The sequence below is a fragment of the Notechis scutatus genome, chromosome 4 (genome assembly GCF_049901735.1).
Source record: "Notechis scutatus isolate UNSWTSFEM ecotype Mainland chromosome 4, rNotScu1.2, whole genome shotgun sequence".
Taxonomy (NCBI): domain Eukaryota; kingdom Metazoa; phylum Chordata; class Lepidosauria; order Squamata; family Elapidae; genus Notechis; species Notechis scutatus.
The window spans coordinates 80,250,652-80,278,135 of NC_142012.1; positions in this window are offsets into that span (position 1 = coordinate 80,250,652).

A 27,484-nucleotide genomic window follows, 5' to 3' on the forward strand; every position below is an offset into this window, starting at 1 on the left:
TTCCAAATGTTGATGAGCAATTCATTCTTAATGTCTTTGGAGATTCACAGTCTCCATAGAGCAAGACAAAAGACACTCTTTTGAAGACAGCAAAGTCCACATTTTGTACAAAGAGGACAGCTGGGTTGAAGGAGGAGTCAAAGAGGCCATCTATGTCAAAATTGAACAGCCCTCACTCAACAGAGGGTGAGGGATATGACATCATCTATCTCCAGTCTTTCTTCCTTCTTCCCCGCCCTTCCTGCCTGCCTGCCTGCCTGCCTGCCTGCCTTCTTCCCTTTCTCTTTCTTTCTTTCTTTCTTTCTTTCTTTCTTTCTTTCTTTCTTTCTTTCTTTCTTTCTTTCTTTCTTTCTTTCTTTCTTTCTTTCTTTCTTTCTTTCTTTCTTTCTTTCTTTCTTTATTTCCTTCTTTCTTTTCATTTCCTTCCTTCTTTCCTCTCTTCTTCCCCCTCCCCCTCCCTCCCTCCCTCCCTCCCATCCATCCATCCATCCATCCATTCACCTACCGACTTACAATGATCATCTACAAACAGGGAAGGATTTCTTAAGGCCTGATTTTCACACAGAATGCAGGTTCAGGATTAAGTTTTATTTTTAGTTCCTAGATACCTCCGTATCTTTAAAGAAGTTGCAGTCTAAAAATCTAAGTTGAAATCTAAAAGCAATGGTGCAAAATGGAAATTTCAGGACAAATTATGCTAAAGAGGAATTATGCAGAAGAAGAAATCTATTATCTTTTTTCTCGGAAATTGTATTTTGAAGCAGGAGCTACCTTTTCTGGGTTGGTTTGATGCTGATTGTTAATTCTTTTACTCTCTGGACACATAGAACCTTACAGAACTATCAACCATCACCCATGTTTCCCCTTTCTCCCCTCTCTTGATAGCTGGTGTGTTGTCTAAAGTTGAAAATAGGAGGGAGCTGAACCAACCCTTTCCCATGAGACACAATCAGATTCCACCGCTCAGTGGCACTCACTTATCTTTTGGATTTCTGCCTTGGGATTTGATTTTGCCAGGCAACTCTTGGAAGCTCAAGCAAATCCAAACAACAGCTAAAAATAATGCCCCATCAGGGACCCATTAGAATCTAAGTGCCACATTTCATTCTCTCCCAGGAATCATCCAGGATTGAAATGATTGGTACTACATGGTCACAGGTGGCCAGCAGTTTCATGCTTGAGATAAACAGGTTCCCAGGTTCCAGTGAAGATATTATGGTATAGTATCTAAAGCTCCTCCTGCATCAAATGGAATGAAAGCCTAGTGGACAACTCGTTTCTACAGAGAGATGGTGAGGAGCAGTCTGAATAAGCCAGAGTTGAAAATTTTTCAAATTTTTGATTAGGTCATTAAAAATAATAATAATAATTATATGTCGCCCATTTTCTGTCAATTGACTCTGGACTGCTTAAGGTAAAGGTTCCCCTCGCACATACATGCTAGTCATTTTCGGCTATAGGGGGCGGTGCTTATCTCTGTTACAAAGCCAAAGAGCCAGTGCTGTCTGAAGACATCTCTGTGGTCATGTGGCCGGCATGACTAAATGCCCAAGGCTCACGGGACACTGTCCTCTTCCCACCAAAGGGGTCCCTATTTTTCTACTTGCATTTTTTACATGCTTTCAAACTGCTAGGTTGACATAAGCTGGGACAAGGAATGGGAGCTCACTCCATTATACAGTGCTAGGGATTCGAACCACCGAATTGCCGACCTTTCTGATCGACAAGCTCAGCGTCTTAGCCACTGAGCCACCGCTTCCTCTAGTTCTAGATTGGAACTCTCTTTCATGAGCTTCCATCTGTTGCTTCTTGTGCTGCCCTCAGATGCTTTGGAGAATAACTGAACCCTTTCTTCTCTGTGACAGCCCCTCAAATATCGGAGGACTGCTGTCACATCACCCCTAATCCTTCTTTTGGTTAGACTGATAGACTTTGCTGAATCCTCTTCTCTTTCTTTTTGCAATTAATAGTTTTATTGCTAATCATTTAAGCCTCCAGGTAAAGAGTTAAAGAATAAGATGGAAAATAGGAAAAATATATATTCTGAAGCAGGTGGCAAGTCTGTAATCCATCATTCCTATCTTGAAAGTTCTGCACTGGTTGTCAGTTGCTTAGCGGGCAAAGTCTAATATACTGACCCTTAAAAATCTAGAGAGCCAAGGAAAACCCAAAAGGATATAATGTGCTGATTATATCAACATTATAATGCAGGCTTCAAAAATGTGTATTTCTTTTCCATTCCAAGCTTCAAATTTCATATTCAGTGAATAACATGTGACCGTGGGGGCTGTAGGAGAAGAAAAGGCAGAGCGTGGAGGTAGAGTAAGAGAGGACTCAGCCTAGAATAGTTATGTATCCACAAATGCTTCATCCCCCTTGAATTCTGTTGACTCTTCCCCCCACCTCTTTTAATGGCCATGTAATCTCTTGCATTGAGGTGGAGTTGGGGCAACTTGAACAGAGCTTGAGTGTTTACTAGCCGGATCCCCTTCCTGACTTCTATGCTGTTCTGACCCAGCTCCCCAAAAACCATAAACCCTCTGACGTGAACTCAAAAGATCCCTTTATTAGAAATGCTGGCAGCTCCGGCAAAAAGTTTCTCTCGCAGGCTAACAAGTCTGTCCGGCAGGAAGATGAATAGTTGTCTGCCACATCTATTCATCTCCACCCCATGCCTTATATCCCCAGAGCTAGGGTGGGGCCTCACTAGCAGCAGTGGCTCTTCCATCCCAAGGACCAGCCCATAGATTTCCACTGCTCTCCTCTCCTCTGCCTTCTGTGCATCCGCACATCAGGCACTGGACCCAGCTATTCCTCCTCTTCCCCATCAGCCACCTCCAGACCTTGGGGCTGTTGACTCTCCATCTGAGGGCTGACGGACAGCCAAGGCTCTGCCTCTTTCTCTTTCTCTTTCTCTTTCTCTTTCTCTTTCTCTTTCTCTCTCTCTCTCTGCCAGCTCCATTCCCTCTTCCCCCTTGGAGCTCCCAGGTTGCCCTGATGCTGACCCTGACTTCCATGCCTCCTCCTCTTCCTCTGATTCAGTTGCTGGAGGGGCCGGTGGCTGACAGGCCATAACATACACAGTGTTCATAGCAATTACTCATTGCACCCAGAGACAGAAATATGTGCCGCTACCTAGGATCGAACTCACAGCCACCTGATTGTGAGATGAGAGCTCCACCTCTAGGTCACCTCACTGCTCATAGTTCTGTTGAATCTTATCTAGTGTTAATTGAGTCCTGACTCTTAACTGACTAGATTCTTGTGTATAGGCATGAGTAATAAATCTTAACTGGAACTTAATGCATCGTCCTGATTTTTTTGCACCTGACATGGTCCTTGGTGCTTTCTGAACTTAATTGTTTTATTACCTGACCGGGTAACATCATCAGGCTAGAAAGGAGAAGAGCTTGCTTGTTGTAACTGTGTCAGAGGTTCCTAGTGTGTCCTGGCTGTTTTCTTTCACAACCTTTCCTAATATGTTGTCTTCTATAAATGTTGGACAGGAAGTCCCATGAGGGACGCGGTGGTTCAGTGGCTAAGACGCTGAGCTTGTCACTCAGAAAGGTCGGCAGTTTGGAGGTTCAAATTCCTAGCACCGCATAATGTAGTGAGCTCCCGTTACTTGTCTAAGCTTCTGCCAACTTAGCAGTTTGAAAGCATGTAAAAATGCAAGTAGAAAAATAAGGACCCTTTGGTGGGAAGGGAACAGCGTTCTGTGCGCCTTCGGCATTTAGTCATGCCAGCCACATGACCATGGAGACGTCTTCGGACAGCACTGGCTCTTCTTCGGCTTTGTAACAGAGATGAGCACCATCCCCTAGAGCCGGAAATGACTAGCACATATGTGTGAGGGGAACCTTTACCTTATAAGTCCCATAATCTACAAAGAGATGACTGCAAATTCTGAGAGATGTATTGCAATAGATCTGGAAAGCAATAGGTTTTAATCTCAAGAGTGCCCCCAAAATTAATTCTAAGAAATGAAGAATTGTTCCAGATGTGTACCTATGAACGATCTTACAAATAGTCCTTCATATGTTCATTTTGTCTATAATGTAACCCAAATGTAACCCAACCCCTCAGATATATTCTTTGCTATCTTGTTAAATGGGATCAGAAAAGTGTACTGACATGTATGTTTCCTCTCAACCTTTGATATAAAAAAAGACTCTGCAAACATGAACAAGTTTCTTCGGTTAAAGCAAGAAAGGTCATTACATTGACAAATTTGGTCAGATCACCATGGAAAATAAAAGAATCATCTTGAGCAGAAGACAGAGTCAAAAGGCATGGCAGATTGAAATGAATTTTCCACTTTGGTAGCTAGAAATGAAAAAGGAATGTGTTTTTAATTTGGGGGAATGTGGTTTATATGTGGTTGGGAAGGGAAAGAGGGAGATCAAAGGGCCAGGTGGCCCCAGAGGGGCTTTTAAATGATAATGGGGACCAAAATAATTTGTGTGATGCTTTTAATTTCCTCTGCTACTGTTTTTTTTATGGTACTTTTGTTGTATAAAAAGAAATCTGCTTATTTTTTTTGGCCTGGAAGAGCCAAAATACATAGAGATCGGAAGGATAAATTATTTTCATTGAACTATTAAGGGATGCTCTGCTCTGCTCTGCTCTGCTCTGCTCTGCTCTGCTCTGCTCTGCTATGCTATGCTATGCTATGCTATGCTATGCTATCCTACCCTATCCTATCTATATTTATTCTATATTTTGTACAGAATCCTGTGTAATATTTAATTCAGACTCTTTGTATAATATTGTAAACATTTGGGCTAACAATAACAGTGCCATGACTTGTATGCCCTATATAGAGTTAATATATGTTTGGACAACTAACTATATTATACAGCCCTCCCTCCCTCCCTCCTTTTTTCTTTCTTTCTTTCTTTCTTTCTTTCTTTCTTTCTTTCTTTCTTTCTTTCTTTCTTTCTTTCTTTCTTTCTTTCTTTCTTTCATTCTTTCTTTCTTTCTTTCTTTCTTCTTTCAGTCTATGATTAGTTCTCAAGTACCAGAGCCATCTGTAATTCATACAAAACTATTCATCTCAACTGGTGAGATAATCTCCATGTAAATGGACGATGATGCTTTCCATCGAAAAACATTTCTCTTTTCCCAAATAACTTTTTTTTTGAAAACAATTTTATTAGTTTTTAAAAACAAACAAAACAAACAAAACATAAAAACTTCAGCTTTCTTTCATAAATATATACAAACAGTGTGTCGGTTGGTTTATCAGTTTTTGTGCATTCATTTCGTAGTCTCAATTACAGTTACATTACATAATAACTCATATTATCAATCAAAAATTATATATCCTAGTATCACTATGAAACAATCATTTGACTATAATTTTATTCATTCATACTTTATGAGATAACTATAATTTACGTAGTTTATTTTATAACAAATCATATAGTCATACCAAATCTATCCTAAAAACATTTTATAGATATAATATCAAATAACAAAGAAAAGAAAAAATATCTTTTTATATATTCCTTATTATCTAAAATTCTAAATATTCTATTATTGTATTTTATCATCCAACCATTGATAGAAAAGGTCCCAAATAACTTTTTATACATTATATGGCTAGCTATCCTCCTTCCATTTTTTTTTGTACCATGCTTCCTGACCCAACACCAGGAATGAAATAAAGTTGCTCAAAGAGTTTGAGTAACATCAATAGGTCCAATTATCTGGGCCACACAATTTTGGATCTTTGACTATGGATTTCAGACCTGGCTGCAGAAATCCAAAATGGCTACTAGATGCCAGCAAAGAATTGCTCTCTATTTCTTGGCAGACACTTAGAAGCTGTCCAGATAATTAACATTGTCTAGAGATTTTGTCTTCAAGAAATCTACACAAGTCATGACCTTTGTATTGGTTGTTACGTGGTGGCTACATTAAAGTGCAATCCATCAGTCCTTGCTGAGGAAACATCTGCCACCATAAAACTGGCTGCCTTGATTGGCTGAGCTTTAATTTACTAGTTGTGCCTTTAGAGAATTAATTCGCAACAAGTTAAGGAAAACAATTGGTGGATTTTCCAAGCATCATTTCCCCTCCTATCGAACTTCATCAACCCTTGGGAAAAATTTACCACTTGTTTTCTTTTATGTGAGTGGAAACAAGGTTATGGGAAGTCTGACAGGTGGATGAGTTTAGCCATCTCTTCAAGCTTGCTTGGTTTCTGTGCAAGGGTTTTGCTTGGGTGTGTGAAAAAAATATATGTAAGGAGCCTTCATAAAGTTGGTACCAGTTAGCCATTGAACAGGCAGGTGTGTTCTGTAGAAGCCAGATGTCCAGGTCTTCTGCAGAGTAAGAATCATGGAGGGCAGGTCCTAGTAATGGGAGGGGAGGGATCATGCTTGCAGCAACCTGAAGAATTCAATGGGAACTGGTCAGATCCTAGTCCCTGACTCCAGCATTATCATCAGACAAAGACAAATGGTTATCTACATGATCTTGATTCTATCCCTCTCTATGTGAGCTTGATTCTATCCCTCTGTTAATGCAGACTAGGATTCAGTTGGGTTTTTTTGGTGGCCATCATCTGAGAAGCTAGACTTTTCCCTAAGTCAGGAGTCAGCAACCTTAAACACTCAAAGAGCCACAAAGGTCCTAACCGGAAGCCCCCCATTCAATTCTGGAGCTGACCGGAAGTCCGGTTCCCTCACCATAGAGTCTCCTCCTAGCGTGGCATCTTTTTTCTTTTTACCAATCAGTGACAGGGAGGGATGAAAGAGCCACATGCGGCTCCAGAGCTGTGGGTTGCTGACTCCTGCGCTAAGTCAACAAAAGTCATAGTTTATATGCTCAATAGTTTACAGAAGCTCCTCAGCCAATATTTCATCTCAGACTTCACTTTATTTTTGAGTTTCACTTGGTTCTATGGTGTAAGCAATCTCTGTTTACACTCAATATTACATTCTTCTCTGTGAACATGGTTAATGAGCCCTATCACACTAGGATTGTAACACTGAGGCTCCATGCTGTCTTGCTCAGCACACAAAGCCAGCAGGAAAATGCTGCAAAGGTCAAGAAAACCCTTATTCCCTGCTTTAACTGGCTATATTTTTCTTCCTCCCTAGGATGAAAAAGTGAGGTCATTTCAGGTTGGTGGTGGGTGTTATTCTGTTTGCACTACATTATTTTGTTTCCTGGCTCAGTTTCCGGTCCAGAGAAAAGAAAAGTAGGTGGTGCATGGTGGTTAAAAGAATAATAAGGCTTATCCAAGAATGTCCTTTCTTCTAGGGCTGTTGGTTGAATCTTGGAGCAGTAGAAGTTCATAGGGATGGGAATAAACAGTCACCGTCAGCCCTGAATGGCTGTTTGGCTGAATTATTCTATTCACAGCTGTTGGCTAGCATGGCAGAGGGAGACAGCGTTGTCTGAAGACACCTATGGATATGATAGTTGTCTTTCAGTACTTAAGGGGTCTTGCAGGGAGGAGGAGGGGGTGGATATATTCTCCATAGCACCTGAGGGCAGGACAATGGGTGGAAGTCAGAGGGAGATCCAACCCTGGAAATAAGGAAGAAGTTCTGTTAGTGAGAATGACTGATCAATGGAAAAAGCTTGCTTTCTAGGATTGTGGGTGCTCCTTTGCTGGAGATCTTCAAGAAAAGATTGGACAGCCATTAGTCTGGGATGGAATAAAGTTTCCTGCCTTGGGCAGGGGATTGGAATTGAAGACCTCCAAGGTCCCTTCCAGGCCTGTGATTCTACAATATTATTATACCTTAGAACAAGGGTCTTCAAACTTGGCAAGTTTTAAGACTTGTGGACTTTAACTCCCAGAATTCCTGAGCTAACATGACTGGAGGAGGAATTCTGGGAGTTGGAGTCCACAAGATTTAAAGTTGTTGTTAAGTATGGAGAATAACGGAGACCAGACATCTGACCAGTGACTTCAACTCTTTAATAAAGTATAGAACATAACAGAGCAAAGCTATGGGCAGCAGTAACCCTTTTATAGGGTTAGCTGCTGCCTTATTAACCAATGAAAATGTGCAACCAGTTCAACTACTAACCAATAAGAACAGTCCCAAAAAGTGGCCAATCAGGGACTGGTTCTGGCCCAATCCCAAGTTGTTGTATAAGGACCAATCAAGTGTGTAGGTTTTCAACCCCTAATTTGCATTTAGGTTATTCACTTTTATTGATTCACAACAGTTGTCAAGTTTGAAGACTTGGAAACTGTTTGCTTTGGGTCTTAAAATGCACCAAAATTTTACCCCTTTCTTTGAAATTCTGATCAATGATTGAAATAACTGACTGCCTCTTTTGGGAGGGGAGGGGCTATAACATGCAAAAAATTTTTTAAAAAAAGCATTTTCCACTGGAAATCACTATGGATATTCTTTTTCAATTGTGGTCTTCCTGGTTGCTTATATTTTCTGTTGTTAGTATTCACAGAATTATTTTCAAACCACAATTAGAGATTTCTCAAATTGTAGAGATTTATATCTAAATCACAGGCCTATTGTGAGTGGGGGGGAAAGAAGGCACTTCTCCCCGCCCCTTAAAGTTTAAAAACCATTAAATTTTCTTATTTGCTTAAAGAGTAAAAACTTAGTAGTCTTCAAGTCTCTCGCCTGCCTAAAGCAATATTCTTTCAGCTGGCTTATAAAACCTGAAGAAAAGAAGGGGAAAATGAAATAGCAAAGAAAATTAATTAAACATAGATTAAAAACATAATTACTTATTTTATTAATTGCACTTTAAAGATGCCCTTGAGAAAGATCCAGAGGGCTTTTGTTAACAGTAAATGGATTAATTTTAAATGTCCTTGCTAGTCATTTTTAAATCTCATTTGAATTTAGTTTCAGGGTTGATTTCTTATTTATTTGGGATTAAATTCATATCATTACCATACCACAACACAACACGGGTGACACCTTTTATTTAAAGTGGCTGATCATTAGAAAGACATTTGCAATTCACCATAATAACACTGATGATAATGAATTGGCTGGGAATTAATAGGATAGCTACAGAAAACACTTGTCCTAGCTGGAGAATACCGCACCTCAAATGAAGATGGGTTAAAAATAAATCACACGTTTTTAATCTGAAGAGGCACTTTTTAAAAGGGAGACTGGCTTGTTGGTTTCACTTCCTTGACCCTGTCTTATATTTTTTTGGCCACCAAAAAAGGCACCAGGTTTTATTTTGGGGGGATGTCATCCACTGACTAACCTCACTTGCGTGTGTCGCCCCGGCCTCCTTTTCACTGTCAGAGGCCTTCAGGAACTTCTTCTGCAGCTGGCAAGATTTTCCTGAAGTCCTCTGCAGCTGATAACAGACCTCTGGATCAATCCAGAGCTTTGTTATCAGCTCCAGAGGCCTTCAGGAAAGCCTTGCCAGCCCTGCCAGCTGCAGAAGAAATGGGCCAGCAAGGCAGGTGTCGGGGTGTGCCAGGCCTGGCTACAACTGTCCAAAGATAAGTAGTAGGTTAGCACCACTACCACCGTCCCCATCTTAGCTTCATTTTTACCTGTGCTCTGTGGAGTGGGTGGGATCTTAATTAGGGCTTATTTTGAGGGTAGGGATTATATTGGGCGCACGTGTAAAAATCAAGCTAGGACTTACTTTCAGGGTAGGTCATATTTTCCGGGAAACAGGGTATTATACCTGTGATGGGGAGATGTAATGATCTCCATCTATTATACCTGCAACAGAGAGATCTTTACTGGTATTTACCTGTCAATACAGGTAAAAGGTCTCTCTGTTGCAGGTATAATAGATAATAAATGCAGGTAGTTCTGCATTTACTATCTATTCTAGTCATGGAATTGCGCAGCCAGTGTCCAAAGGGAGTCAGAGAACGTTGAGATAAACTTGTGGTTTTATATAAATAAATATATTTGCAATAAATAAGAGATGCAAACAGGAGCATCTTCAGGTAAATCAACACAGCAAGAACATCATGCGGTAAAGAACAGAGAGACTACAGGGCACATAGAGCAAAAAGGCGGGAAGCAAGGAAACTCCCCCTTCTCACTCCAGGCAACCAATCACAGCTTAGATTGCCTCACGCGGTAAGCCAGCTCTCTTTAATCAATCAGCTATAAAGGTGTACTCTGACTCATTACACAATCACTGGAACAATAACTGTTCCAGTTATAAATTTAAATATCTTGACAGTCTTTGAAGTTTTACTACCTACCTGAAAAAGGAGACTTATGACCTGGATCTAAAGCTCAAATGTTCACACACACACACACACACATACACACACACACATAGCTAGTCCTTTTTGGACATACAGTGGAAGGAAAAATCTTCTTGTTCTTTGGACAGATCATTATAATCTTTCCTGGCCCACTAAATTACATTCATGAGATGCCAAAGAGATCTATGCTTCTGGACCTCCTGCAGATGAATGTAATTTGACAGATACCTGGACTCACATGGAGGTAACGATAGCTTCGTTCATTGAAAGTTCTTCTAAGTTCCTTTAAAATCTGAACATTCTTCTCAAACATGTTTTGTTACAAAGCATCATCACACGACAACACATAAAAGAATAACAAAAGATGAAAATTCAACATGGGTCAGCAAGAGGAGGAAGATACAGGGTGACCAATCAATCAATCAATCAATCAATCAGAATAGAGGTGGAAGGGATGTTGGAGGTCATGTAGTCCAGCCCCCTGATCAAGCAGGAGATCCTATACCATTTCAGACAGGTGGCTATGCAGTCTTTTCTTTAAAAACTCCAGTGATGAAGCACCTACAACTTCTGGTGGCAAGCTGTTCCACTGGTTAATTGTCCTCACTGTTAGGAAGTTTCTCCTTAGTTCAAGGTTGCTTCTCTCCTTGATTAGTTTCCATCCATTGCTTCTTGTCCTGCCCTCAGGTGCTTTGGAAAATATGTTGACTCCCCCTCTTCACTGTGGCAGCCCCTCAAACATTGGAATACTGCTATTATGTCACCCCTGGTCCTTCCTAGCCATACCCAATTGTTGCAAGTTTTCATATGTTTTGGTCTTCAGGCCTTTAATCATCTTAGTTGCGCTTCTCTGCCTTTTTTTTGCTCAAAGTCTCAGCATCTTTTTTGTAGTGTGGTGGCTAAAATTGGATGCAATATTCTAGGTGTGGCCTTACTAAGGATTTATAAAGTGGTACTAATGCTTCACATGATTTTAATTCTATGCCTCTGTTTATACAACCAAGGATTGCATTAGCTTTTTTTGGCTGCTGCTGTTGCACACTGTTGGCTCATGTTTAAGTGATTGTCCACTGGGACTCCAAGGTCCCTCTCACATAGGAACCCTTTCCCTTCATTTTCAACTATGCTTTTAGAAGCATCTCTGAAAAATGGCATCACAAGTTTGGAAATATACGATTAAATAATATTTTATTCTGGTTTGACTCAAGCAATTGTTAGCAAAGGTAGGTTGATATGCTCTGAATTCAGCATATCGGCTCCTATCAGTGTGATTGCTGGGAGAGAGTTACCTGTCAGTCTCTTTCATCTGCATTTAAATAATGGTAACATTAGCTGATTTTGGCTCTTGGGACTATATTCTGAAACACATTAACGTTGCTCTTGGTCTGGATTTTCAGCTCAAAGAGTTAAAATAAACAGAATTCACAACCGTACCTGAACACAATTGAACTGTTGGGTAATAAAAAGTTAACCAGACCCATTGCTGCATACTACCAGCATGGTGGTCTTCCCCCACCCTTTTTCTTTCTTTCTGGCAAACAGATCTTGTAAAAGAATAATGCATATTTAGTGGTTCTGCAGTCAATCAAGAAAACAGCCCATTAAATGTAAAAGGATGACTGTTCTCCAGAAGGACCAGTTTAGCCAGAATACAATGATATTTCAAAGCCATTTATGCATGCCTGTAAAAAAAAAAACTCAGCTACTTATTATAGACAGCTTTTTATAGGAGTCTTGTGTCTGGTTCTCAGTTAGTCAGTAGCTCCAGAGTGCTTAGAGAAAGCTTATTTTAAACTCGGTTATGTTAGATTTAGACCTTTCAGTGAAAGAAGAGAAATCTCTACTGGTGTCTTCATTAGTCTAATTGGAGAAACATGCAGGACAGAGTTTCTCTTATATCTTTCTTTGCTGCAGTTTATATTTTGTTTTCTCTTGTTGGCTTTGTTTCACTGTTCTCATGGTTATTGTAATGATGTCTGGTTCTTTTTTCTTTTTAACTTTTTTAGAATAGAAAAATATATATTCTTTATTGGCCAAGTGTGATTGGACACACAAGGAATTTGTCTTGGTACATAAGCTCTCAGTGTCCATAAAAGAAAAGATACATTCATCAAGAGTCAAGAATCATCAGGTACAACACTTAATAATAGTCATAGGGTACAATAAGCAATCAAATCATACTAAGAAACAGCCAATAAAAATCGTAAGGATACAAGCAACAAATTTACAGTCATACAGTCACAAGTGGGAGGGGAATGGGTGATAAGGAGTGATGAGAAGATTAATAGTAATAGTAGTGCAGACTTAATCAGTAGTTTGACCGTGTTGAGGGAATTATTTGTTTAGCAGAGTGATGGTGTTCAGGGAAATCTGTTCTTGTGTCTAGTTTTTAACTATTCCTTTGAAGAAACTGCCAGGCACCCAACAAATACAATAGGTCAATAAAGTAAACTTATACACGGAGAAAGAGGAAAAGAGAAAAAGGAAAAAAGAGGAAAACAGAAAAAGTGAAGAGAGAAATACTATTTCGCTCTATTTCTGAATTAGTGTGTCTTAAGTCTTAAGTTGTCTTAAGTCAGTGTCATTGTAACTTCAGTCACAAAGCAAACAATTATTAAAGGTAAAGATTCCCCTTGCATATATGTGCTAGATGTTCCCGACTCTAGGGGGCAGTGCTCATCTCCATTTCTAAGCCGAAGAGCACTATCTGATGATGATTCCATGGTCACGTGGCAGGCATGAATGCTGTTACCTTCCCACCGAGGTGATCTCTATTTTTCTTCTTGTATTTTTACATGTTTTTGAACTGCTAGGTTGGCAGAAGCTGGGATAAGTAATGAGAGCTCACTCCATTACATGGCGGTAGGGATTCGAACCGCCGAACTGCTGACCTTTCTGATTGACAAGCTCAGCATCTTAGCCACTGAGCCACCACATCCCAACAATTATTATACCTGTAATAATAATAAAAAAGATTTCAGCCCTAATGAATTACTAAAAACTACATACAACCAGGCACCATATAAATACGATGCATAGAACACCGAGGGCACATATTCTGGAGGGACAGAGATTCCCTGATGATGGGCTCCAGAATGAGCTGAAAGCTTGGAAAAACTTTCCGTGGAACTTTAACTTCTGGAAAGTGACTCAAATGGATCTTGCAAATATTTTCTTACTTTACTACCATCCAATAAATTATATCCCATTTCCACATCAGTTTATGAATCTGTTAAGGAAGAAAATCAAGATCAAGTAAGGTACTAGTACCACTTTATAAAGCCTTAGTAAGACCACACCTAGAGTACTGCATCCAATTTTGGTCACCACACTATATAAAAGATGTTGAGACTTTGGAAAGAATGCAGAGAAGATAAATAGGGGACTGGAAGCTAAAACATATGATGAATGGTTGCAGGAACTGGTGTAGTAAGAAGAAGGACCAGGGGAGACAGGGTAGCAGTCTTCCAATATTTGAGGGACTGCCACAGAGAGGAGGAGGGGGTCAAGCTATTTTCCAAGACACTTGAAAGCCAGACAAGTAACAATGGATGGAAACTGATTTAGGAGAGATTCTACCTGGAAGTATGGAGAAACTTTCTGACAGTGAGAGCAAACAACCAATGAATGGAACAGAAGTTGCCATCAGAAGTTGTGGGAGCTTCATCACTGGAAGCTTTCAAGAAGAGACTGGACTGACATCTGTCAGAAATGGTGTAAGGTCTCCTGATTGGGCGGACTGTTGGACTAGATGACCTACAAGATCCCTTCCAACTCTGTTAATCTGTTATTATTATTTTTTTTTAAAAAAAAAAACTTATAAATTTCCCCTACATTTTATTGGCTCTACCTTTCTATCATACACATTTTGTGTACAGACTTTTCCTAGTATTTACGGTGGCTGGCAATTTTCTGGAAATGTAGCGCATTATAATCAGCTTTGTATACATTGGTGAGTTATGAAGTCCACCAAAGTTTTCTGAAACATGCAGCTTTGGCTATGTAAGTGCATTTCACCTGTGCACAGGTTCTGGAACTGCTGAGTGGATCCATTTGGATAATAGTGTGGAAACCCAATGAATTTCTGCACCACAGTTGACTTATGCAGTAGCCAACCACACTGAATTATTCAGAACAATGCGAATTGCTTTAAATTGCAATAAAGTCCCTGCAAACCATTTTGCATCTCATTTACCTATGTTTTCTCCATCTTCCCTGGTGAATTAAGACTGGGGTTGTTTGTGGTGGCTCTGTATGAAGTTTTAGAAACTCACAATTTCCCTGGAGGAATAGACTTTTCTTGAAACATGTTGGGACAATAAAAGGAGCAGCAGCTGTTGTTCTGTGCCACCCGCTCTTATTAATCTAATGGTTCTCTCAGGGGCCTTGTGCCAGGGAAGGGGAGAGCCATGAAACTATCTTTGCTGCTTAGGAGAACAGGTAGGTTTCAAGCATCATCGATCACAAGAGTTGATGGCTGTAAATTTTTTAAAAATGTGGCACAATAGGAACATGAAGAAATCTGATCTTCTTCCATCAGATCAGTGCAAATTCGTATCACACCATGTTTTTAAAAAGCCCATTGTCATCAATTTTTTGTTAGTTTTAACTGATTAAGTAAAGCTATGCAAGAGGTGGAACGGTGCTCCGGTTTAATGCAGTATAGATCAAATCACAGCACAGAACCAGATCTGCAAACTGAAGTGGGGGCTTCTTTTAAAGCACTGGGTTGAAACACAGAACACTGAAGTGTTTTCAAGGTGTTTTGTAAACTGACTTCTTTCTTTTTTCCCTTTTTTCACTGCTTTCAACTCAGAAAATTCAGATTGCCCAACTGTATCTGCTGATACAGTTCTACAGAGGAATTATTGAGTCTATCATTTGTACCTCAAATGAGGTACACACAACTTCTGAAGCTGTTCCATTGGTTAACTATTCTCACTGTTAGGAAGTTTCTCCTAGGTTGCTTCTCTCCTTGATTAGTTTCCATCCATTGCTGCCCTCAGGTGCTTTGGAGAATAAGTTGACCCCGTCTTCTTCTTTATGACAGCCCCTCAAATATTGGGACACTGCTATCATGTCACCCCTAGTCTTCTTTTCTCTAGACTAGCCATGCCCATTTCCAGCAATCGTTCTGCATAATGTTTTTGTCTCCAGTCCTTCAATCATCTTAGTTGTTCTTCTCTGCACTTTTTCCAAGGTTTCAACATCTTTTTCGTAAAGATCAACATCTTTTTTTTAAAAAAAAATCTTCTGCTTCAATATGTCTGTGTATTTGATTGTTTGGGTTTTGTGTCCCATAATAACTCAGAGAGGACCAAACTATGGCAAGACATTAGCCTCAATGCCAATCTTCAGTTCAGGAAATATCAGATGCTTGTAGAATTATGTGGCTGAACAGGATGTGGCTTTGAAATACAATAGTCTCCACCAGTTCTCAAAGTTCAAGACTTCCCACAAGACTGCAGTAACCATGCTTACTGCTAGATTTTGAAAAAAAAAATCATTTAGAGAGACAAGATGACACAGTAGGAGGTTAGCCATTTCAATAAGTACATCTGCAAAGTAATCAGCCTTCTGTCATGCTGAAGAAAAATTGCAGCCGGATGAGTAACTAATGTCAACAGGAGGAGAAAGAGGATTTCTGTCTGTGGATTTTTTAATTTTGGTTGATGCATTTCAACCAGAAAACTTAATAACATATAAAGGCTTTTTTTTTCATGCCAATAAGTGACAGGATGAGAGGTTTGCTAGAATGCTCAAATGCATTCTTATATTAATTGGCTGGAATCCAAAGGTTTGCCCGGATTTTCTCTGAGAAGCAGGTTTCTAAGCAGAAAATTGAAACAGATTTAAGAGGATGCATGTGTGAGTCATTGTGGGGATGCAATGTACTTCAGGGTGGATATGAACCAGCCTTGAAATCTCTTACTAATGTGTGCTGCAGCCACCAAAAAAAAAAAAAAAAAAAAAAAAAGCCAATGCCATCCTAGGCTGCATCAACAGAAGGGATAGAATCAAGATCACATGAAGTTTTGATACCATTTTATAATGCCTTGGTAAGGCCACGCTTGGAATACTGCATCCAGTTTTGGTTGCCACAATATTAAAAAAAATATGTTGAGACTCTGGAAAGAGTGCAGAGAAGAGCAACGAAGATAATTAGGGGACTGGAGGCTAAACCATATGAAGAACGGTTTGGGGACCCCAGCTATAACTATTGTGTGAATGTGAAAAATATTCCTAAATCTCTTTTTTCAATGCCATTGTAACTTCAAGTGTCACTAAATAGTTGTAAGTCAAGGACTACCTGTATATACAGTGGATATTTTTAAAAAAATTGAACCGCAGCTGAGGATGCTATATTTAAAATTGTAACTGATCAGAAATACATCAAAAGGAAGGAAAAAAAGGGGGGAAGGATGTAACAATCCAGAACACAATAATACATGAAAAAAAGGAGTTGAACATAGTGAGGTTACATTTGAGCTAAAGTGGAAGGAATTGTATAGTAGAAGAGTTAGGTCAGACTGAAGTTGAGAAAAGAAATTATTTCAGAAGGAGGCAACACCCAGCCCTCCCTTGATCTTGGCACAAACATGCATGCAAAAATTGCAACAATGTGCTTACACGGAGAGCTTCTGCACCAAGATGAATTCCTTGTGTGTCCAGTAACACTTGGGCAACTATTTTATTGTATTCTGTTCTGTTCTATCCTGTTCTGTTCTGTTCTGTTCCCATCCCTTCGCATCCCTTCTGTTCCCTTCCCTTCCCTTCTACTCCATTCCACTCTATTCTGCATTCTATTCTATTCTATTTTCTATTCTATTCTATTCTATTCTATTCTATTCTATTCTATTCTATTCTATTCTATTCTATTCTATTCTATTCTTATTCCTATTCCTATTCCTATTCCTATTCCTATCCCTATCCCTATCCCTATCCCTATCCCTATTCCTATTCCATATTCTATTCTATATTCTATTCCAATTCCATATCCCATATCCCATATTCCATATCCCATATCCCATATCCCATATTCTGCTCTGCTCTACTCTACTCTACTCCACTCTACTCTACTCCACTCCACTCCACTCCACTCTACTCTACTCTACTCTACTCTACTCTACTCTACTCTACTCTCCACTCTACTCCACTCCACTCCACCACTCTACTCTACTCTATTCTATTCTATTCATTCCATTCCATTCCACTCCACTCCACTCCATTCTGCATTCTATTCTGTTCTGTTCTGTTCTGTTGTGCATTCTACTGTGCGTTCTGTTCTGTTCCATTCCAGCCTATCCTGTCCCATCCCATCCCACCATATCCTTTCCCTTCCCTTTCTATCCCATCCCATCCCATCCTATTCTATAAGGATCTTTTTGTGTACACAGTAAGCATCTCTGAAGGCCCTGACTTAATAAAAAGATTGTCTTTTAATAGCTTTTGTCTAAGCAGCTTTCTTCTTTTCCATATTTATTTCAATACAAGGCTTTGGAGGATTCCATTTATCCTCCTTCAGTGACAAGGCTGATGCTATCACTTTATTCAATGAGTATTAATTTAGATTGAGTTGTCAAGGAGCTGCAAATTATGACTATATTTTCCTAATCAAGCTAAATCATTGCTGTTGAGGCCAAAGCAGATATATATATATATATATATATGTTTTCTTAAGTTTTTAAAGTGGTACCCATGTATGGTGTTCGGCTTGGTTCGGGTATTTTCCCGTCATTGTAGTTCTTTTAAAGTTGTAGCAGCGTTTCAGCAGAATCTCATCTGCCATCATCAGGCTTCTGTATTGTGTCCGTCTGTGGGTCAGACTTTTACAGTGGTTTCAGATTTAAATTTGGGGCAGCCTATTGCTGTGCCAGAATGGTTTTTCTTCATCCTGATTGGTTGGGAGTCTTGGTCTGTGTTTATTGGTCTCGGAGTTTGCTGTGTTCTGCTTGATGGGTGTTTCTGATATCTTCTGTTTGTTTTTGGCTCTTTTTGTATCTTGATTGGCTGGCAGCATTGTGTTACTTTAATGGAGGTCTTTAGTGCAGCTTGGCTTCGGGTAAATGGACGGCTATCATTAGTTAGGAAGCTGGGTTTCATCTGGGTGCCTGGTTGGGGTGTGTTTGAGCTGTATATATATATATTTCACCAAGGATTGATAATGAGATGACAACAGTTGTTATGAACACATCTGACTACCAAACCAAGTTAACCAACCTCAACTCATACAAACCCCCAGACGACCCCCCACCCCACCACCTACCTAGAAAAACCACCAGATCCAAAAAAAAAGCTCCCCCATCAGTGAAGAAATTAAAAGATCTTTGCCAAGATGACAATTTCAAATCCCTTTGCTTTTCCCAACACAAAGAAGGAACTCACGCCCGGCCACCAAAAACAGAAACGCCAAAAGCGGGGACCCTACAACAGCTCATAGGTCATCCGGGGAGGGAAAAAGGGGAAGATAAAAAAAAAAAAACTCCCAACCCAAGTATTTTTTTGGTAGGTTATTTTTTTTTTTTTTTCTTAATACCAAAAAAAAAGGGCTTACACCCCCCCCAAAAAAAAAACCCCCCCCCACCATCCTAGATCTGACCAACCACTGTCTATCAATACATATACCTACAATGGACAAAAATACAAACAAATAGAAGGAGCACCCAAACCTGTCATCGCAAACCTCTACATGGAACAGCCTTGTTGCACCCAAACTCTGGCTATATCTGACACCTTCATATCTATCTATCTATCTATCTATCTATCTATCTATCTATCTACATCTATCTATCTATATAGAACAAAAACTGAGAACAAATAAAGGGAGTTTTCAGTGGAAGTCAAAGAAATGAATTTCAACCAAAATCCAAGACAGAAGAGAATGGCATTACAGCCCTCCTCCATATATAAAAGGCACTACAGACAAAATCAGCAAGATCTCATAGGTAGCAATTTAATTGGAGATTGTAAATAAATATCAAAACATCAATATCAAAACATTCCAGAAAGGTCAAAAACAGCTCACATTTAAAGCTACAATTTCACAATTTCATGCAAATTTGAATTCAAGATTTTATATCTAAACAGAGGAATTTTCCTTCACCAATTAACATTTGACTTGATTCACTGATGAAACTAATGAAATGTTACATCTGAACCCTGAATAAGTATAACAGTATAATAGAGTTGGAAGGGACCTTGGAGGTCTTCTAGTCCAACCCCTTGCTCAAGCAGGAGACCCTATACCTTTGCAGACAAGTGGCTGTCTAGTCTCTTCTTAAAAACCTCCAGTGATGGAGCACCCACAACTTCTGAAGGCAAGTTGTTCCACTGATTAATTTTCTCACTGTTAGGAATTTTCTCTTTAATTCCAAGTTGGTTCTCTCCTTGATTAGTTTCCATCCATTGCTACTTGTCTTGCCTTCTGGTGCTTTGAAAAATAGATTGTCTCTCTCTTCTTTGTGGCAGCCCCTCAAATATTGAATACTGCAATCATGTCACTCCTAGTCCTTCTTTTCTCCAGACTAACCATACCCAATTCCTGAAACCATTCTTCATACAGGAATTGAGTATGTTTAGTCTAATGAAAAGAAGAACTGACATGATAGCAGTCACGTCCTATAAACAATCGTATTTATCCTGTAAGCAGTCATAATGAAGTTATTTTAATTATTTTGAAAATTCTTTAGATGCTTTTTCTTCCCTTCATAAAAGTTGGCAGAAGTATCGTCCTTAATCATTACTTTTGCTGTCTTTTTCCTTATGTTACTGGTTTTTTTTCCCTTTTAAAATGGGATCAATCACAATAAATGTCATACGATAATTTCCATTCTAATATGTGGGTTTTGAGGGTGTGATGTTCTCTCTCTCTCTCCCTCCCTCCCTCTCTCCCTCCCTCCTCCTCTCTCTTTTTCTCCCTCCCTCCCTCCCTCCCTCCCTCTCTCCTTCTCTTTCTCTTCCTCCCTCCCCCTCCCTCCCTCCCTCCTCCCTCTCTCTCATTTTTTAAATCTTTCAACCTATCTTCTTTTTTGCTCCAGAAGGTAGAGAAAGATAGGAATTCATACCAGTTATCCTTCAGACAATGATAAATGTGAGAATATGAGAAGATATCCCCAGTTGTCTGGTAAGATTCTTCTCAATAAAAGCAAGATTTTTTGGGGGGGAAAGGATAGATCTTCCTCATCATCTATTATTTTATAATTGCCTTCTGAATTCACAAGTTTCTTTCCAATGCACACATAACTATGCTTTTAAAAGATTTCTGTAAGGTTTTTCCTTTTTAAAAAAAATTATGTAAGCCCCTCACATTTGTGGATGCTCCATGACAGTGGAGGTATGCTACTGGTTTGGCCCGGTTTGGCCGAACTGGTAGCAAAAACCACTACTGGTTCAGCCCAACTGGTAGTATAAAAAGCCTCCGGTCATCTGAGAGGAGGGGGAAAAAGCCCCCACAATCAGCTGAGAATATAAAAGACCAATGTTGGTTGTGCAAAGGAGTCCACAGGAGCTACAGACACTGGAATGGAGGAAGGCAGGACGTTTTTTCCAGGATCTAAGATAAGGGCAGTATTGATACTTGTAAAATGGACACTGGGGCACATGTGAACGTGCTTCCTGGATTTATAACTGAGCAATTGCACCCTTAGGCACATTTCTTCAGTTGTGAATTTATAGTGTCCAGGTGATTCCCACTGAAGAAGTTTCTCAGTTGAAAGTAAGAATGACTTTTGCTGGGGCTGTGGGTCATTTTTCCTGTTCTCAAACTTATCAGCAGTTGGGGCCATATTAAAAATATCTGTATGATTCCTAACATATTACTGCTTGTACCTGTGGAGCAATATTCAGACATTTTGAGGATTTTGAGAACCTGGGCACTGTACATCAAACTGAATTAGTGGAATCCAATTTTCCATTTTTTTTTTAAATTGCTCCAGAAAGGTTCCAGGAAGGCACTTGAAGAATGAACTGGTCAGATTATTGGATTTTAAAATTGTAGAAATCCACTAAAGAACACAAGAGCCCTTTGAGTGATTCTATTCTTTAGTGACGGATAGGAGAGAGAAAAAAAGAGTCTTTAAAACTACATTCCTAGGAGTATAACTAATATGTCAAAAGGCAGCATTTTCCTTTGCCCATTGGACATTTTTGTAATGAAAAACTGGTATAATTTTTTTTTTTTTTACTATTTTAAGTGCCCCTTCTGGGTATTGACAGATCACATTAGACATGAAAAGTTCAACGTTGTGTATTTTTAACATACTTTTTGGCAGATTCAGTTTTTGCTGTCTCTCTCTCTGCAGTCTTAACTCTTCCCCTCATGTCTTGCATAAATCAGTTTGACAACTATTGGATGGGATTCTTGATGTTAAGTTGTATATTGTTGATATCGTGATCTGGTGCCACTGTGAGACAATGTATTGTAGACTTAAGAAGTTTCTACAGAAGGTAAGAGAGGATGACCTAAAACTCAATAAGCAAAGTAAATTACATGCTCAGGAAATCACATATATAACCTGGAGAACAAATTAGAGATGAGAGACTTGATTGATTCAATGGTTCAGGTGTTGGCTAGAAATCAGCAGATTGTGAGTTCATTTAATCGAAAAAGGCAATTTTACTCTGAACAGCTTATATTTTGCGATGAGATCTCTAGCTCTATCAACTCCTATCAAGTCAAACATCCACTTCTGACTATCTCAGGTCCTTGGGAAGAATGCGATAGATACACACACACACACACACACACACACACACACACACACACACTGTTTTCCTGAAAATATGACCTACTCTGAAAGTAAGTCCTAGTTTGATTTTTACACGTGCGTCCAATATAAGCCCTACCCCCCAAATAAGCCCAATTAAGATCCCGCCCACTCCAGAGTGCAGGGCTAAAAATTAAGTTAGGGTGGGATGGGGTGGTAGTGGAGCTGCCCTACTACTTACTTTTGGGCAGCCTCGCAAACCCTGATACCTGCCTTGCCGGCCCATTTCTTCTACAGTTGCCAAGGGTGGCAAGGCTTTCCAGAAGGCCTCTGTAACTGATAACAAAGCTCTGGATCGATCCGGAGCTCTCTTATCGGCTGCAGAGGCCTTCAAGAAAGCCTTTCCGGATGCAGAACAAGAAGTTTCTGAAGGTCTCTGACAGCGAAAAGGAAGCCGCACAAGCGAGGTTAGTCAGTGGATGACATCCCCTGAAAATAAGACCTGGTGCTTTTTTTGGTGAAAACAAAAAACAAAAAACAAGACAGGGTCTTATTTTGGGGGAAACACGGTATATATAAAACAGACCAGGGGTTCAAATAGATCCAGAATAAAGTTGAAGGGTTTTTAAGGATGTCTCCTTTTCAAGATAAGGAATGAGTTCAAATCTTTGGGAGATGGGTCACTGTCGTAGATTAAAGACCTGGAAAAGGTTATCACTCACTTGGAGCTTAAAAAACAAATGTCAACAGGAACCGGTCTTTTGAAACAGTTCTGACAGCAAGCAGGACACTAAATATCTGCATCTATGCTTCCAAAGTGGATTTTGGAAGTTTTTTTGAAGACCAGTAGCTAATCATCATCATCATCATCATCATCATCATCATCATCATCATCATCGTCATCATCATCATGCTGCAACCATACAATGTGGGTGAATATATTTAGGCATATGGCAGCACTGTCCCTGTGTCTACAGAATACAGAACGACAGAGTTGGAAGGGATTTTGGAGGTCTTCTAGTCCAACCCCCTGCTCAGGCAGGAAGCCCTAGACCATTTCAGGTGAATGGTTGTCCAATCTCTTCTTAAAACCTTTCAATGTTGGAGCATTCACAGCTTCTAGAGGCAACTCGTTCCACTGGTTAATTGTTCTAACTTGTTCTAATTATTCCCAACAGTTCTCACTGTTCTAAATATTTTGGCATGCAGTATCAGTAGCACTTATATACCACCCATAGCACTTTACAGCACTCTCTTAAAGAGTCAGCTGAGTCAACCTTGAGCTGGTTAAGATCAAACTCCAGGCTGTGGGCAGAGTTAGCCTGCAATCCTACACTTTAACCATTGCCCACCAAGGCTCCTGTAGCCCGATATGCCCTATAGTGGCATTCCAAGGGAAGGAATTGAAACAGTGTATGTCCAAGGTGTGTTGCAGAGGTGGTATTCAGCAGATTCTGACCAGTTCTGGAGAACTGGTAGTGGAAATTTTGAGTAGTTCAGAGAACAGCAAATCCCACCTCTGACTGGCCCCGTCCCCATCTATTCTCCGCCTCCTGAGTCCCAGCTGATCAGCTGGGTCTTCTTTGGTTGCCCTGCAGAGGAGAACAGAGCTGGAAAGCAGATTAGTGGGGTGGGGAGGGAATGGGGGTTTTGCAGTATCCTTTCCCTCCATGCCAACCAAGCCACATGACACCCACTAAGTCACGCCCATAAAACTGGTAGTAAAAAATGTTGAATCCCACCACTGGTGTGTTGCAGCCATTCTTCCATTGCCAAATTCCATTTTCCTCTCTTACTTCTCTAAGAATGAGAAGCTGGGAGAAATGTATTATCTGATAGCTCCTTCTCAATGGATTTCTTTTATATGAAGTGGTGCCTTCATTGTTCTGGGGAAAATAAACATGCCAAAATATTTAAGGACTTCTTGTGTAGAAAAGCAATCTGCACATTTCCCCTCCCCCCAAAAAGAGCACTAGATCTTTTTTTTTAAAAAAAGAAAAAGCTGCTTGAGATGAATACCCAACTTCCTACAAAACACAACACTTGTATGATTTAATCTTGAACAAACGTAACTACTCTCTTGATAGAAGTAGCCAAGCAGCTAAGCAACAAAACCTCATCACAATGATATATGCTGACTTCAGAGAAACTAAATTATTGCATTTGGCTCCATTGTTCACAATAATACACACTGGAAATTTCAGGAGTCTCTCTCTCTCTCTCTTCTCTCTCTCTCTCTCTCTCTCTCTCTCTCTGTGTGTGTGTGTCTTTCTCTCTCTTTCTCATCTCTCTCTCTCTTTCTTTCTCTCTCTCTCTCTTTCTCTCTCTCTTTCCTTCTCTCTCTCATCTCTTTCTCTCTCTTTCTCCCTTTTGCTCTCTCTCTCTCGCTGTGTGTGCGTGTCTTTCTCTCTCTTTCTCTCTCTCTCTGTGTCTTTCTTTCTCTCTCTCTTTCTTTCTCTCTGTGTGTGTGTCTTTCTCTCTCTCTCTCTCTCTCTTTCCTTCTCTCTCTCATCTCTTTCTCTCTTTGTCTCTCTCTTTTTCACTCTGTGTGTGTGTGTGTGTGTCTTTCTTTCTCTCTCTCTCTCTCTGTGTGTGTGTGTCTTTCTCTCTCTTTCTCTCTCTCTCTCTCTTTCTCTCTCTGTCTTTCTCTCTCTCTCTCTCTTTCTCTATCTCTTTTTTGTAGTCTCATAGGTGTTTTTTAAATAAATGAAAACCTGAATGATATTTGTGAGCAGGAGAACTTCAATTGTTCCACTGGTTACTTGTCCTCACTGTTAGAAGTTTTCTCCTCAATTCCAGATTGCTTCTCTCCTTGATTAGTTTCCATCCTTTGTTTCTTGTCTTTCTTTCTGGTGCTTTGCAGAATAAGTTATTCCCCCCTTTTTTGTGTGGCAACCCCTCAAATACTGGAATGCTGTTATCATGTCACCCCTTAATTCTTCTTTTCTTTAGACTAGCCAAACCCAAATCCTGCAGTTGTTGTTCATATGTTTTAGTCTCCAGGCCTTAGATGTCTCACCTGGCATGAAACATTTGATATGGGGCTTCATCAAAGCACATGGATTTCTTTTTATCCCAGTATTAGAATGATCCACTACATTTTCAATATCCCTGTTAGAGCCCAGCCAGATTTCTCTTGCTTGGTGTTTACATTTTTTTCCATGCTAAATGATCTTAGGAAATCATGTGAATCATGAGGATGGAAGTTGATTCTCCGAGCTTGTAGGTTGGTATGAAAAAAATGGTCATAAGCCACTTTTTTTCCAGGGCTGTTGCAATTTTGAACGTTCACTAAACAAACTGTTGTAAACATTAACAGTTGTAAACCTAATCCTGCGTAGCTTTTTCTCCAGTAATATTGTACTACTAACTAGAGCATACAAAACATTTGCTGGACCAATTCTTGAATACAGCTCATCTGTCTGAAACCTGCATTGCATATTGGACATTAATACAATCGAGAGAATCCAGAGATATTTCACCAGAAGAGTCTTCCACTCCTCTACTCATAATAGAATACCTTATGCCACCAGATTTGAAATTTTAGGATTAGACAATTTAGAACTATGCAGCCTTCAGTCTGACCTAACCTTGGTACATAAAATTATCTCTTGCAACATCCTACCCATCAATGACTCCTTCAACTTCAACCACAACAATACATGAGCAACAATAGATACAAACTCAAGGTAAACCGTACCAAATTTGATTGCAGGAAATACAACTTCAGCAACAGAGTGATCAATGCCTGGAATGCACTACCTGACTCTGTGATTTCTTCCCAAAATCCCAAAAACTTTAACCTTAAACTGTCTACTGTTTTCCTCACCCCATCCCTAAGAGGTCTTTAAGGGGCGTGCATCAGTGGCACCAACATGCCTACCCTTTAATAGCAAGATTAGTCTTTCAGACCACCCTAATTTGTATGAAATCCTGAACAGGGTAATTGTCTAATTTGCTTTTTTGAGTTAAAATTTGCAATGTGAGAAAGGAGGGAAGGAAGGAAAAGACAGAAACAAAGGAGGGAGCAAGGAAGGAGGGAAAGAAGGAAAGAGAAAAAGGGAAAGAAAGAAAGAGAAATAAGGAGGGAGGGAGGAAGAAGGGATAGAAGAAAGAAGGAAAGAAAAAGAAAGAAGAAAGAAAGAAGACAGGGAGGGAGGGAGGGATGAAGGAAGGAAGGAAGGAAGGAAGGAAGGAAGGAAGGAAGGAAGGAAGGAAGGAAGGAAGGAAGGAAGGAAGGAAGGAAGGAAGAACAACATTCCGACTAAAACTTCTGAAAAGATGGGGGAAATCCATACTTACTTATTTACCAGTGTGTTCAATTTATGTCTTTGGCATTTAATTTGCATTTGTTAATTTCAAACATAATGATCATATAATTGCTGCTTAAAAATATTTATTCCATCTTCTTTATTTTCCCTTACACAAAATCTGCTGTTTTCATTTCACTTTGCCGAGAGATGCTTAAATATATATGTCACTCAAGTTACCATCAAGTCCCACATGAATGCCAGGAATCACCTCAGTCTGGCATCATAAAGGCATCCCCTGCCAGCTATCCCACTCTGGGATATGATTTAGTTACCCCACTTCTGAATCAGATTTATCGTCCCATGGGGTGTGGGAAACAGTAATTGGATGGGATCTTGGAGGTCTTCTAGTCAAATCCCTTGCTCAAGCAGGAGATCTTACACCTGGGATGGTGAACCTATGGTGTGCATGCCAGAAGTGGAATGCAGAGCTATCTCTCCAGCCACGCCAGCCGTCACCCATTGCTTTTCCAGATTCTGGCATGCGCATGCGTGCCGGCCAACTGGTTGTGCATGCAGGAGCGCCAGAAACTGGAAGAGCAGCTCCCCAGCATGCATTCATGCCAGAAAGCTGAGCTTCCAGCTTCCAGCACACATAAATGTGCCAGCCAGCTGGTCAGTGCCAAAAAGCTTTGCTAACACTGCCTTACACCATTTCAGGAAAGTGGCTGTTCAGTCTTTTCTTAAGAGCCTTCAGCGATGAAGCACCCACAACTTCTGGAGGCAAAGCCATTCCACTGGTTATGTAACCAGTGCACAGTTGTAATGTATGTCAGTGTACTGGTAATGTCGTGGTGGTGCAGTGGTTAGAATGCAGTATTGCAGTCTAATTCTGTTCACTGTTTATTGCCAGCAGTTCGACAGTTTGATTCTCACTGGCTCAAGGTTGACTCAGCCTTCTGTCCTTCCGAGGTCAGTAAAATGAGGACCCAGATTGTTGGGGGCAAGAGATTGACTCTGCCCGCTTAGAGTGGGCTGGAAAGCACTGTGAAGCAGTGTATAAGTCTAAGAAGGAAGAGGGAAAGAAGGAAGGAAGGAAGGAAGGAAGGAAGGAAGGAAGGAAGGAAGGAAGGAAGGAAGGAAGGAAGGAAGGAAGGAAGGAAGGAAGGAAGGGGTGGGCAAGAGGCTGACTCTGTAAACCACTTAGAGTGGGCTGGAAAGCACTGTGAAGCAGTGTATAAGTCTAAGAAGGAAGGAAGGAAGGAAGGAAGGAAGGAAGGAAGGAAGGAAGGAAGGAAGAAGGAAGGAAGGAAGGAAGGAAGGAAGGAAGGAAG